Source organism: Herpailurus yagouaroundi, unplaced genomic scaffold (assembly GCF_014898765.1).
Source record: "Herpailurus yagouaroundi ecotype Mexico unplaced genomic scaffold, PumYag 140, whole genome shotgun sequence".
Taxonomy (NCBI): Eukaryota; Metazoa; Chordata; class Mammalia; order Carnivora; family Felidae; genus Herpailurus; species Herpailurus yagouaroundi.
This window is the reverse complement of record NW_024412395.1, coordinates 76,087,803-76,101,506: the sequence shown is the minus strand read 5'-3', so window position 1 is coordinate 76,101,506 and position 13,704 is coordinate 76,087,803. Positions and strand designations below refer to the sequence as shown.

Sequence of the window (13,704 nt, the reverse complement as noted above, 5' to 3'; positions counted from 1 at the left end):
TAACACTACCAAACTTTTATCAATTCCCACAAGAATTGGTTGCCATTCTCAACCTAGTGACACATCTAGCTCTAGACACCCAGCTTTAGACTAGTAGGTCCCTAGTATTCATATATACCTCCAAATAATTAAAGCAATCCATACCAGCATCTGGCCATATCCTCCTGCACTTTGGGCATGCTGAAGAATGGACTAAGCTCACTAAACTGCCATGTTCTTTTTTTGCTGTAGCTCTGGGCAAAATCTTTAAGTGGTTGCTAGATTGCTGGCCAAGCATTTGAATTATGCTACATAATGTAACAAGCCATTTCAGCTGGGATCCAGGCACTTCTAATATAAACACAACCACCAACACCTAGGAAGTATTTGCTGTCATTTGACATGCGTGGGTGTGTGTCAGTTCAATAACTAGGTTTGGGGTGGACAAGAGGGATGATGAAGACCATGAAGATGAAAACATGACCTCCAGCCTCTAGGACTGGTTTTGAGCCCCAAGAGTTATGGAAATTTTTTTTCAAGAAGCAGCTCTGATTTAGAGTCCAGGTGTCAAAGAGTATCACAGAATTGAGAAGGGCCATTTTCTCCATCTCCCCATGGAATCCAGCATTGTTCTGACATATGAGATTGGAGGCTTTGGGAACACTGAGAGACAGCATTCTTGGTATATTCTGATTCAAGTGTTACACAGTGGACTTCCTCAGCAGAGACAGCGATAAAAATTTCATCCAGCTGCTTGCCAGCAATGAATGTTGACAAATGATAACTGGAGCTTTCCAGGAAAAATACTTTGGATGCCCAAGAGGGCCAGGATGGAGATGTCTGTAAGACTCTGCACTATCCCCTCACACAGTAAGCACTCAGTACAGATTAACCAAATGAATGAGTGAATGAATGAATGGAGAGTGCCATATAGTGATGAAAGCTGAAATATTGGTTCATAAATATGGGGAATAAACTTGTTTGGGGACTCCTAGAAATAACCAGGATCATTTTTGGAAAAAATAGCTCCTGTTTAAAAAGGATACAATTTGGATCTATTGTGATTTATGAATAGCTGTAGTATGATCAACAGGCTGGTAAAGATAGGTGAAAATTGAATTAGGAATATTTTCTGAACCCAAATGCTGAAATAACTCTTTTTTTTCTTAATGTTTATTTGTGTTTGAGAGAGAGAGAGAGAGAGAGAGAGAGAGTGAGCCTGAGTGGGGGAGGGGCGGGAGAGAGTGAGACACAGAATCTGAAGCAGGCTCCAGGCTCTGAGCTATCAGCACAGAGCCTGACGCGCGGCTCAAACCCACGTACCATGTGATCACGACCTGGGCTGGTGGGACGCTTAACCGACTGACCCACCCAAGTGCCCCAGAAATAACTCTTATTAAATAGATGATTATAGGCTTTTTTCCCCCCAGGAATAACATCATTTCTAAAATTGGTCAGTATCTATGGCAGTGGTCCTGATTAGATTTTATACAGGCAATAGGGTCTGTAACTCCAGACTGAAATAATCCTGCTTTCAGAAATGTAAATAAGCATAACGGACAAAAGTTCTGTGGACACAGTATAGCATACTACGTGGTTTTGCCCTCTCTCTGGATTAGTTCACACCAAAGCCAAATGCGGGACTACCTGTGAGTATGAGTGCTTAGATATAAAGCCTCGGATGAGCCACAGCCTCTGTTAAACTATAACAAGCTCCCTTCTAGTTCTCAGACCTGATCTATCACAGAACTTTGTGTTTGCATTTTGAGTTTTATTTCCAGACCAGGTTTCAAATAAGGAGAAGGAAGGAAACAAAGGTAAATCTGTCTGGCTGTTAAGGTTAGGCAGTCAATTTGGCAGCTGGGCTTATATAACCTTTAACTTCTCCTAATTGGAAACATACCAAGTACCTGGCTCTCCCCAGGATGCCAATTTGCTAGAGAATCTGTTTGCAGCCTCCTTGTGAGAAGTCAATTTAAAGTCTTAGCCAACAAAAACAACAAAACCTTCATCTCCATGAAACAAGTTATACTCCATTGTTTGCCAGACTCATTGTGAGTTGAAATTTTAAACTGACTTAATTTTAAACCCTTCATCTTAATTAATGTACACCTTATTCAATCACAACCATTCTTCTACAAATAGGCCAAACCTTCATAAGCCTTCAGAGGGAAGCCATTCATAGAGATGTTTTTTTTCTCTCACTGATGTCAGAAGGTGACTCTTTTAATATTAATTTCCAGGTAAAGGTTAGAAATAGTTAAACTTTGTCATTCTCTTAGTATCTGGTAATGACTATTATACTGAGTTCAAATTAACATTCCATCAAATATGGCTTGTGATAAACCATGTATCTTTTTAACAATAGAATGGAAAGCAAAGGGGAATTTCAGCTAGTTTTAAACAACTTGGAAACTCAATTTATTTTCATATAGAATTTCAGGATTATATGCAAGAGAGTGAATATGTCCTTGATTCTACAATTTTATGGGCTTGTCTCCATCTCTATCCCTTTCTATAGCTTCATTTACAGTTTACAGCCTGTCTGAAGCTGAATTCAGTAGCTTTCCTTCCAAGCCTACTTGTCTTTCTCTACTCCTAGTATTAGTATCTGGCACCACTAACCACTCAGTCCCCTAAGTCAGATATCTAGGAATCATGCTATAGTAATCTTTTTTCTTAAAAACAAACAAACAAACAAACAAATAAAGCTTTATTGAGATATAACTCACATAACATAAAATTCATCTATTTAAAGTGTGCAACATGGTGTTTTTTTTAGTATATTCACAGAATAAGTCAGATTGTTCTATAATTTTTTGTGTGTGTGATCTTTGTCAGGTTTGGTATTAATATTATACTCCTTTCTTAGAAGATTTAGCATCCCCATATCCTATGATGGTTCCAAAGTGCAAAATCCATGGGTGAGTATCACTGGCAGCAGGTATAGGAGAGGAGGGCTTGAAATTTTTTTTTCTGGGTCCCACATGCTGTGGAACTAGGGTAGAGCTGAAGAATCTGATTAAAAAAAAAAAAAAGATGGTTTGAATTCTGTCAAACCATAGAAGATAAGATCATCCCAATGCTATTTAATCCAATCCAGAGCACGGGAAAAGAAAGAAAACCAATCCCACTTGTGAAAGATAAAAAAAAATCTTAAATGTTCACAAAGAGAACCAACAACATATTTAAAATATAATAATGTATTTAATTATATTTAAAATATAAAAATAATGTATGTTTATGAAGTCTATTTCCAAGGATATAGGAGTTTTTCCATAGTAGGTCATCAGTTAATATGACTCGTCATGTTAATACAGCTAGGGAGAAAAATCAGCTCATTGCCTTCATAAATGCCTAAAAAGGCATTTAATAAAATTTAACATTCATTCATGTTAAAGATATTTATTTAAATAGGAATTGAGGGATACTTTAGCCCATAAGCCAGCTTCTTACTTAATGGGAAAACATTACTGAAAGTAGAACGAAGACATAGATGACCATCACATCCATTACTACTTATCATTGGAAACAGGTATTAGCCGATACAGTTAGACAAGAGAAAGGATTTAATCATACAAGAGTTAGAAAGAAGACAAAAAATCTACCTCTCTTTATAGATAACTTGATTATATATCTGGTAGACAAAAAAAATGAATGGAAAAATTAATAGAAATTATAAGAGAACTTAGTAAAGAAGTAGCATATAAAATGAATATAAGTAAGTCAATAGCTTCATGTAAACAAATAATAAGCAGATAGAAGAAATAATGGAAAAGCAACACTATTTCAAAGAGCAAATGTCTAAAAGAAATGTTCATACTTCTTTGAAGTAAAGTAAAAAAAGTGACTATGAAAAATACTTCCTTTTCGAGTTGTGTCCATTAAAATTAAGAGGTAGGAAATAAACCATTTGTATATGATTAACTGGTTGTCAATATCTTCTATGGTCTCTACAAGTTAAAGATACTTATATGTGTATCAGTCATTGCCACTTCTGACTATATACTCCAGAGCAAAATTACAGCTTGTGGGATTCATGAGTGCTGTGTCTTCCAGTGCTTGGGGTGCTCTCAGTGACACTGTGGTCCAATTACTCAATCCCCAACTGGCAGGGGGTTCCCATAGTAAATGTTGTTACTCTCCCAGAAGTTCCATTACTACCCTGTCTACCACCATAAACACATGTTTTACTTCCCTCTTCCCTCAGAATTAGCTTGAAAGGAGAAGAGGGATGGTTTCTGCCGGGATTTTGAGGTAAAATGGCAGATAATTAGATATATTTCTGATAGTCTCAGTTAGAACTTGGAATACAATTTAGTATAGAAACTATGTGATTGAATGCATTAGGTGTTAGACTATTTCATGTGTATTTTTGAGGTGTAATTATAAGCTGGTGAGCCTCCTTAAAGAAACTAGAAACAGAAATTTACTATGTAGTCTGAATTCCAAAAGCCTTAAAAGCAAATTATGCTCAAAAATTTGTTGCTAATTGTGCTACAAAAATAAATTGTGTTCATCAAATCAAGAGGAAGAGCAATTGAAACAAAACACATTTCTGATGATATGTAATTAGAAAAACAACTCTTAAAAAAATAATTGCCAAGGCAGAGGAAAGACTTCACCTTACATACTTTATTCCCTCTGAATTTTATACCACATGTATTTTGATAATTATTCCCCCAGTAAGATTTTTTTTAAACTTAAAAATTAGTTATGTCTAATGTCTATGTCTAATGTCTTATGTCTATGTCTATGTAAAAAAGTTTAAAAAAAACTTTTTAAAAACTTAAAAAGTAACTGCCAAATTATATATTTAGAACATTTCTCTAAAGTGCAAGTGAATATACACTGTTTCTTTAAAGTCTGGTGCCTTTGTTCTATTGAACTTGGTGGTGGTTGGTTATGGTGCTGATAAACCTCAAGTAAGACCTCAAGTAAGCTACCATTGCTGTAAAATTACTCTACATGCTGGCTACCCATCCCTGTAAAAATAACTATACCATTGTGGGAGTAACTTGTTTTGCCTTAACTACAAAATAACTATCTTTAGTAGGAACATTGATTCCCTCTTCTGGAGTTTCCTTCTAGTTGAAGGGAGGTCAATTAACATAATCCTCCTAACTCCTCTCTATCCCCATGCTCTACCCTAGGAAGGACCTGAGCATGATTTTAGGAGCAGAAACTGGGCAATCAGAGCCCCACCTTCCTCCTTTCTTTCTCTTAAGGGCTAGCTGGCCACAGGAAGCACCCATATCTCCAAGTCACAGGACATAACTAATTGTCACGTAGGCCACCAGTGGTGGTCCATGCCCGAGTGGGTGTGTCAGCCTAATTCTGGAGTTCAATATTGCTCGCAGACATATAAGTAAGCCATATGTTTGTCAATGTGGTAGAGGTTTAATGGTATTTCATTGTGATTTTATTTTACATTTCCTAGATTACTAAAAAGTTGAGTATTTTTAGATATATTTGCATTCTATTTGTGTGCTCACTTTTCATATTGAGGTTTTTTATTTTTTAATCCATGAGCATCATATATATCATTCCATTTTATTTAGATGTTATTTAAGGTCTTTCGATAAAATTTCTTAATTTTCCCATAAAGGACTTGCATATCTGTTGTCAAGACTTACTCCTAGGTATTTAGGCATTTTGTCTTGTTGCTATTATAAATAGTACTTTAAAAGTAATTTTTTTTCTAATTTGTTTCTGTTATTTAGAATTGCAATACACTCTCATTTGTTGATTTTTTAATCCAGAAAACTTATTAAATTAATTAAGTCCAATTGTTTATCTAGAAATCTTTTAAATTTTTCCATACAGGAAATTTTATTATCTGCAAATGAGAGTTTTGTTTTTTTCCTTTTTGACTCTTGTGCCATTTCTTTCTTTTTTCCATTTGCTTCTTTTTCAGGTGTGTGTGTGTGTGTGTGTGTGTGTTTTCCTCCAAGTCTTTATTTATTTCTTAAATGTTTATTTATTTATTTTGAGAGAGCATGCGTGCACAAGCAGGGGAGGAGCAGATAGCAAGAAAGGGAGACAGAGAATCCCAAGCAGTCTCTGCACTGTCAGGGCAGAGCCCAATGTGGGCTCCATCCCATGAACCTCGAGATTGTGACCTGAGCAGAAACTTAAGTTGGACACTTAACTAACTGAACCACCCAGGTGCCCCCAAGTTTTTATTTAAATTCCAGTTATTAACATACGGTGTAATGCTAGTTTCAGGTGTAGAATTGAGTGAATCAACACTTATATACACACAAGTGCCCTCCTTAATCCCCATCACCTTTTTAGCCAATCCATCCCACCCACCTCCTCTCTAGTAATCACCTGTTTGTTCTCTATAGTTAAGAGTCTCTTGGTTTTCCTCTTTTTATCCCCCCACTATGTTCATTTGTTTTATTTCTTAAATTCCACATGTGAGTGAAATCCTATGGTATCTGTCTTTCTCTGACTGACTTATTTTGCTTTGCATGATACTCCCTAGCTCCAACCATGTTGTTGCAAATATCTTTTTTTTTTTTTTTTAAATCTTACCACACTGGCTAAGATCTCTGGTTCAATATTGAATAGTCATGATAGTAAATATATTTTTCATAAAATGGAAAAATATAATAAAAGTCGTGATACTGGATATCCTTGTTCCTGATCTTACAGGGAATGTGTTCAACATTTTGGCATTAATTATAGCATATGTACGTATCTCTAAACAATATATTATTATACATATAACATGATGTTAAATCAATATTTTATTTCTGAAAAAAACCTCATAACTTATCTTTTCATACATTGATAGGTTTGTGATTATTGTTCAAGATTAAGATTGTGCTGGATTTCATATCAAGGTATTTTAACATCATAAAATAAGCTAAGAAGTTTTATTTCTATTCTCTGGAAATAGTTATCTAAGGATTGAAATTATTCTAAGTCAGCATTATCCTTCTTGATTTTTTTCTGCTTTATCTATCACTTGTTGAAGTAATTATGATACTTTCACTAAGATTGGATTTTTTTCTCAATTGTTGAGTTGAATGTGCTTTATATATATAGTGAGTATTGAACATGTGTCTCTACTCTTAGCTTGTTATATTGTGTTTTTTTATTTATTCCACTTTACTATTTGCTAAAAAATGCCTATAAAAATTTGGGCGGCACAGTGCTTTTTTTTTTTGAGGTAGTTCTTAAATTGTTTTAATTTCTTTAAAGGATATAGATAATTCAGTTTTCCTCCTTTTTTCTTGAGTCAATTTTGTAATTTACATTTCTCTAGGAATTCATCTACCTCATGTAAGTTTCAGCTCTATTTATATGAGAATGCATCTACCTCATGTAAGTTTCAGCTCTATTTATATGAGAAAACTAATAAGTATCTATTGAGGATGTCTTATGCACTATTATACATACTGTACTTTTGTGTTCTAGGGTCTATTTTTTAAAGTTTTTTAATTTTTTTTTCAACGTTTATTTATTTTTGGGACAGAGAGAGACAGAGCATGAACGGAGAAGGGGCAGAGAGAGAGGGAGACACAGAATCGGAAACAGGCTCCAGGCTCTGAGCCATCAGCCCAGAGCCCGACGCGGGGCTCGAACTCACGGACCGCGAGATCGTGACCTGGCTGAAGTCGGACGCTTAACCGACTGCACCACCCAGGCGCCCCTATTTTTTAAAGTTTTTTAACAGCCTTTTTGAGATATAGTTATAGACAATAAACCGTACATATAAAAGTATATGATTTGATAAGCTTTTGTTTTCAATTTGATAAGTTTTAACATTTGCAAACATCCCAGAGACCATCAGCACAATCAAAATAGTGAACATTATCCCTTATCCCCAAAAAGTTTTCTCCTGCCCTTTGTAATCCTTTCAGAGTACTCCCCCCAATGCCTGTGATTTATGAGATTATTTCCCAACTGGCTAGTGGTAGTAGACACCACTCCTTTGTGAGTTCCAGGCATTCTTTCCTTAAATGCCTTCAGGTGTTCCTTTCTCTGACCTCAGGTGGTTTCCTCCCACGCATGTGCAGATGTCCTAGGTTCTCTTCCTGTGAAGCTCTATCTCAACGCAGACACTCTGTCCTGCAAACCCTAGCTTCTTTGAGCTCCCTGGACTCTCAGCTCCGTATTCTTGAACAATCCACTCCTCAGCACCTTGGGGAATCTGCTGGACTCCACCTTGACTTCCCTTCCCTGAACCCCAGCCTGGAAACTCTAAGGATGGTAAGTTGGGGCTATCACAGGACTCTCATTTCTGTCGTTTGTCATCTGTTTTGCCTTTCTCCTGTTTTCTGTCTCTTGGGAACCATTGCTCTTTGTTCTCTGATGACCAGTCTCTTGAAAACTATCTTTTCTTATGTTTTGTGTGTTTTTTCGCTTGTTTTAGGAAGGATGATAAATCTGGTCTCTGTTACTCCGTCTTGGCCAAAAGTGGATCATAATATCCTTTATGTTTTTAGTATCTACAGTATCTTGTTTACTTTTTCAGTTCTTTTATTTCTCTTCTTTTTCTCCTGGATTAAATTTGCCAGAGGTTGGTCTAATTAGTCATTTTAAGGAAACAACTCTTGCTTCCTGATTGTTCCTTTCGTATATTTATTTTCAATTTCATTCAATTCTTATTTACATTTTCTTCCACTTCTTCATTCTGTTTTGTCTAACTTAGATTATAATATCAAGTCCTTGGACTTTTTTGTAAGCACTGAAGACAAATCTACAACTTGGTAATACTTTAGCTGCATCTCAAAGTTTGTTCTACGCTGTTTTCATTGTTCAATTCTAAAGAATTTTATAAATCTATCATTTTATTCTTTGATGAATTTTTAAAAGTGTTTTAATGGATTTTTCCTTTTTTATTAATTTCTAACTTAATTGCATTGTAGTCAGAGAAATTTATCTGTGAGATATAGTTGTTAGGCAATATGCTGTACATATGTAAAGTGCATAATTTAAGGAGCGCTTGTGTGATGCAGATCTGTTTGGGGGTTCAAGCCCCACATCAGGTTCTGCACTGGTATTCTCTTCTCTCTCTCTCCCTCTCTCTCTGCCCTTCCCCTCCTCACGTGTGTGTGTGCTTTCTCTTTCTCAAAATAAATAAATAAACTTTATTAAAAAATAAAGTGTATAATTTGGCAAGTTGTAGCATATGTAAGTACCCATGACACCATTACCACAATCAAGATAATTAACTTATCCATTACTAGAAGATTCCTGATGTTCATTCATAGTCTCTTTGAGCAGGCTTCAAATAGATCAGGCTGAATAACAGAATTTTTTTCTTATTAAACTTTGTTTTAATGAATTGCAAAATTCTGTAAAAGATTTTTAGTCAAGTTGTTTCCATTAAAGGGGTGCCTGGCTGGCTCAGTAAGAAGAGTGTGCCATTCTTGATCTCGGGGTTGTGCATTTGAGCCTCACATTGGGTGTAGAGATAGCTAAAAATAATAATAAAAATAAAAAATGTTTCCATTAAAAAGTACTGATATTTTTTAAATTGCCACACATACACAAAAACAAATGGTCCACAAAATGTTCTCCTTTCCTTCTGAAGGTTTTACAGTGCATTGTATCATCAAACCAGTCTTTTACCAGTAAGCTTAAATGCTCAATGGAGACAAACAGTTCTGAGACCATTCTTCCACCACTGATTAAGACTGGAGTGGCAAATACTGTTCATTTAGCCTTCTGGGTAGACTTGACGACCTTGCCAGCTTCAGCAGACTTCTTGTCCACCTTCTGGATGACGCCCACAACAACCCTTTGTCTCATGTCACAAGCAGCAAAATGACCCAGAAGAGAATTATCAGAAAAGCTTCTAACACACATGGCTTGCCAGGAGTCATATCAATGATGGCAGAATCACCAGATTTCAAGAATTTGGGGGCTATCTTCCAGCTGGTTCCCAGAATGACAATTAATTTTCTCCTTCAGCTCAGCAAACTTGCATGCAATATGAGCTGTGTGACAGTCCACAACAGGTGCATATCTCACACTGATTTGGCCTGGCCAGGATAACCACCTGAGCCATGAAGCCAGCTGCTTCCTTTGGTGGGTCATTTTTGCTGTCAGCCACATAGCAGCCACAAACATCTTTGACAGACACATTCTTGACATTGAAGTCCACTGTTGTCCCCTGGAAGAGCTTCACTCAAAGCTTTATGGTGCATTTCAACACACTTTACTTCAGTTGTAGCACTGACTGGAGCAAAGATGCCCAACCACTGGGTCTGAGAACACCAGTCTCTTTGAGTACCAGGTCAAGGACTGGTTTCATATAAATGACTGCTAGGATAATGTTGTTGGCAAGTAACAGAAAATCTAACTTAAAATATGTAAAACAATAGGGAAAATTTACTATCTTATTTAAAAAATTTTACTATCTTATTTACTATCCTAGAGGAAGGGTGCCTCTAGGGTTACTGAATTCAGCAGCTCAGTGATATCACCAAGCTCTCAGGATTTTTACCCTCCCACCTTCTATCCTGCCATCTTTTAGGATAGCTCCCTTCCTAGTTACAAGATGGCTGCCCCTTATCCCAGATCAGATGCAGACATAAACAAGATGCAGACATAAATGAGCTCACCTCCTTCTTGTGTGCCTTTTTTTTTTAAGTTTATTTATTTTGAGAGAGACAGGGATGGGGGAAGAGAGAGGGAGAGAGAGAATCCCAAGCAGGCCCAGCACTGTGGGAGCAGAGCCCCATGCAAGGCCCAACCCACATAGCCATAAGATTGTGACCTGAGCCAAAACCAAGAGTTGGAGGCTTAACCAACTGAGCCACCTAGGCACCCCTCTTGTATGTGAGGAAGGGTTTCCTGTATGTCCCCAGTAGACTTCCCCCTCACTTCATCATAGCCAGAATTTTGTCATAAGCTCTTGTCATATGCCAGTCTAGGATAAATACTGCCCCCGCCCCTTGCTTCACAGAGCTAGAACTGGACTGGCCTCCCTGACACATATGGCTATGTGCAAAAGAAAGGACAGTTCACAAGAAAAAAGGAAAGGATTACAGATAGCAGTTAAAGGTGCTTGCTCTATGAAACTATCCAAAAGACACAATAAAAAAAAGCCATTTAAAAAACAACAAATTCCATACTTACCTGGCAGGGAAGATACCATGATCATGAAGGTGGTTTTCTCAGAGAGAGGCTTATCCATTGCACTCCGGATATGCTGACCCCGGTGATTTCCCCAAATGTGGGAAACTCGACTGATAATTTGCAGTAGTGGGAGTCTGCATTCTCACTCTCCCCTATAAACATATGAGAGCTTATCTTCTTAGATTGAGGGGTGCCATATAAGAGCTTAACTTCTTGGATTAAGGGGCAGATGCAGGGGGCAAAGGGTTGTATCCCCCTAAGAGGTTATAGCATAGAAACTAGTCTTGAAGCTATGGCCCAGAATGTTCCTTTGTGATAGATTTAAGAGAAATGATTAATCCAATCATTCCTCAACTACTGTAAGTACATCTTCTAATGGAAGAGAAGTGAAATTGGTCATTTATTTGTTTTATTGAAATTAAAATTCTCTTCCCAAATAATAAATTTTATTGATTTTACAGATAACAAAAAATTGCATTTCATCCTAGCAGCTACCTCCAGATTTTCATCACAAATTTAAGGACACAAACCCTTTGTTTCCCTTGCAACATTTTTTTGCACAGGCCTATGAATACAAGATGCTGAATAACATTACAGTTGCAAACTAATTAATTTACCTAGGAAACCTCTGGAACTATCTCCCTCTCTAGCAACCACAGAAGGGAATATTCCAGGATTAAACATTTCTGTAAAGGCAATATATATTTTTATTCTTTTGCCTGTAAATTACCTGCCACAGGATGAAGTGGTTTCCATGGTAAATTGAGAGGATCAGTTCAGCAGATTATTATCTTGGCTTTGTTCCTAAGATTCAGGTTTCAAAGGGCTATTAACATCGGTGGAAAGATAATTGGGACTGGTACAAAAGTAGCAGAGATGAATGTTGCTGCTACATTTAGTGTGTGTCGTGGTATTGTGCTAAGTCGTTGTACATGCATCAATCATTTAATCTTCTCACAACCCCATTAGGTTGGTGCTATATTATCCTAGTTTTACAGATGAAGAAAATAGGGTATGGAAAGGTCAAGTAACTTACCCAAAGGCATACTACTAGAAAGTGTAGTCATGTCTGTCGGAGTCAAGAGTTCATGCTGTTAACCACTGCATTGAGGGACCAAATGGTAGATAGGTCTACCTGGATTTAAATATTTTCAATACAGTCTCTTACCACAGTACTTGATTTAGGCCTTCCTTTTTAAGCAATAAAAAAAAAAAAAAAAAAAAATGCAACCAATCACTAATATCCTGTACCTCTTTAATTCTAGAGCTCTGATTCTCATAGTGTGGTCCCCAAACCAATAGCATCTGGCATCACCTGTGAACTTGTTAGAAATGCAAATGTTCAGGGACGCCTGGGTGGCTCAGTCGGTTAAGCGAATGACTTCAGCTCAGGTCATGATCTCTCAGTCCATGAGTTCGAGCCCCGTGTCGGGCTCTGTGCTGACAGCTCAGAGCCTGGAGCTTGCTTCAGATTCTGTGTCTCCCTCTATCTCTGACCCTTCCCGGCTCGCACTCTGTCTCTGTCTCACTCTCTCTCTCAAAAATAAACATTAAAAGCATTAAAGAAAAAAAGAAAAGAAATGCAAATGTTCAGTCCCCAGTGGAGATCTGCTGAGGACGAATCTCTGGTGTGTGGGCACATACTAACAACCTTTCCAGATTCTGATGCATACCCAAGCTGAAGGAGTACTGTTCTAGGAAGAATGGATACATGTTGGTTAGGCTTCCTTTCTCCTACAGAGGGTTGCCTAAGCTCATAGGTCAAGGGTGACTGAGATCCATGCTCAGTTTTTCTCTTGTCCTGCATTGTTCCACTATGTCTTCACTGAGCTCTTTAACTGACAGATTATTGTGTCTTAAAAGTCTCATAGTCCTCACTGCTATGCTTACTGCTGGGGGATCGCAGATCTTTGCAGAGAACTGTTGCTACATTTTCTTCTTTTTCCTCTGGTTTTATGTTGCTTTCTACTTTTCCCTTCTGTTATCTCCATGTCCTCCTTTTGTCTATTTTTCTCTCCATATTTTTCCCGAGTATACTGTGCTCTGTGTGACACATTGTCCTAACCTACCTCCTTTTTCTCTCATAGCAGGGTGGACTATTAATTACGCTTCAGGAAACTGTGATTTGGGCACAAGAGTACTGGCTTCTTGGTGGTGCCAAAAGGAAAACACTTCTATTTGTAGGCAATTTCCTAAAAAATATCTTTGTATACTTTCTCTTTCCTGAGAAGAATCATTTGATTTCTCACTAAGCTGAAAATGTTTTTTTTCTTTTTTCTTTTTTTTTTAATTTTTTTTTTCAACGTTTATTTATTTTTGGGACAGAGAGAGACACAGCATGAACGGGGGAGGGGCAGAGAGAGAGGGAGACATAGAATCGGAAACAGGCTCCAGGCTCTGAGCCATCAGCCCAGAGCCTGACACGGGGCTCCAACTCACTCACCGACCGCGAGATCGTGACCTGGCTGAAGTCGGACGCTTAACCGACTGCGCCACCCAGGCGCCCCTAAGCTGAAAATGTTTTGAGGACAGGACTTGTGCCATGAAAAAGAACAGTCCTCCAAGGTAATCACCTCCCTTTTTTTTTTTTTAATTTTTTTTTCAACGTTTTTTTTTTTTTTTTGG

At 37.5% G+C, this 13,704-nt stretch overlaps 1 non-coding gene across 1 annotated transcript; it reads left to right on the top strand.

Moving 5' to 3' along the window:
- Positions 1–11,071: 11,071 nt before the first annotated feature.
- LOC121031181 (U1 spliceosomal RNA) lies at positions 11,072–11,232 on the top strand. Its single transcript, XR_005790604.1, has one exon. It is a non-coding gene; the product is annotated as a U1 spliceosomal RNA (small nuclear RNA).
- Positions 11,233–13,704: the final 2,472 nt, after the last annotated feature.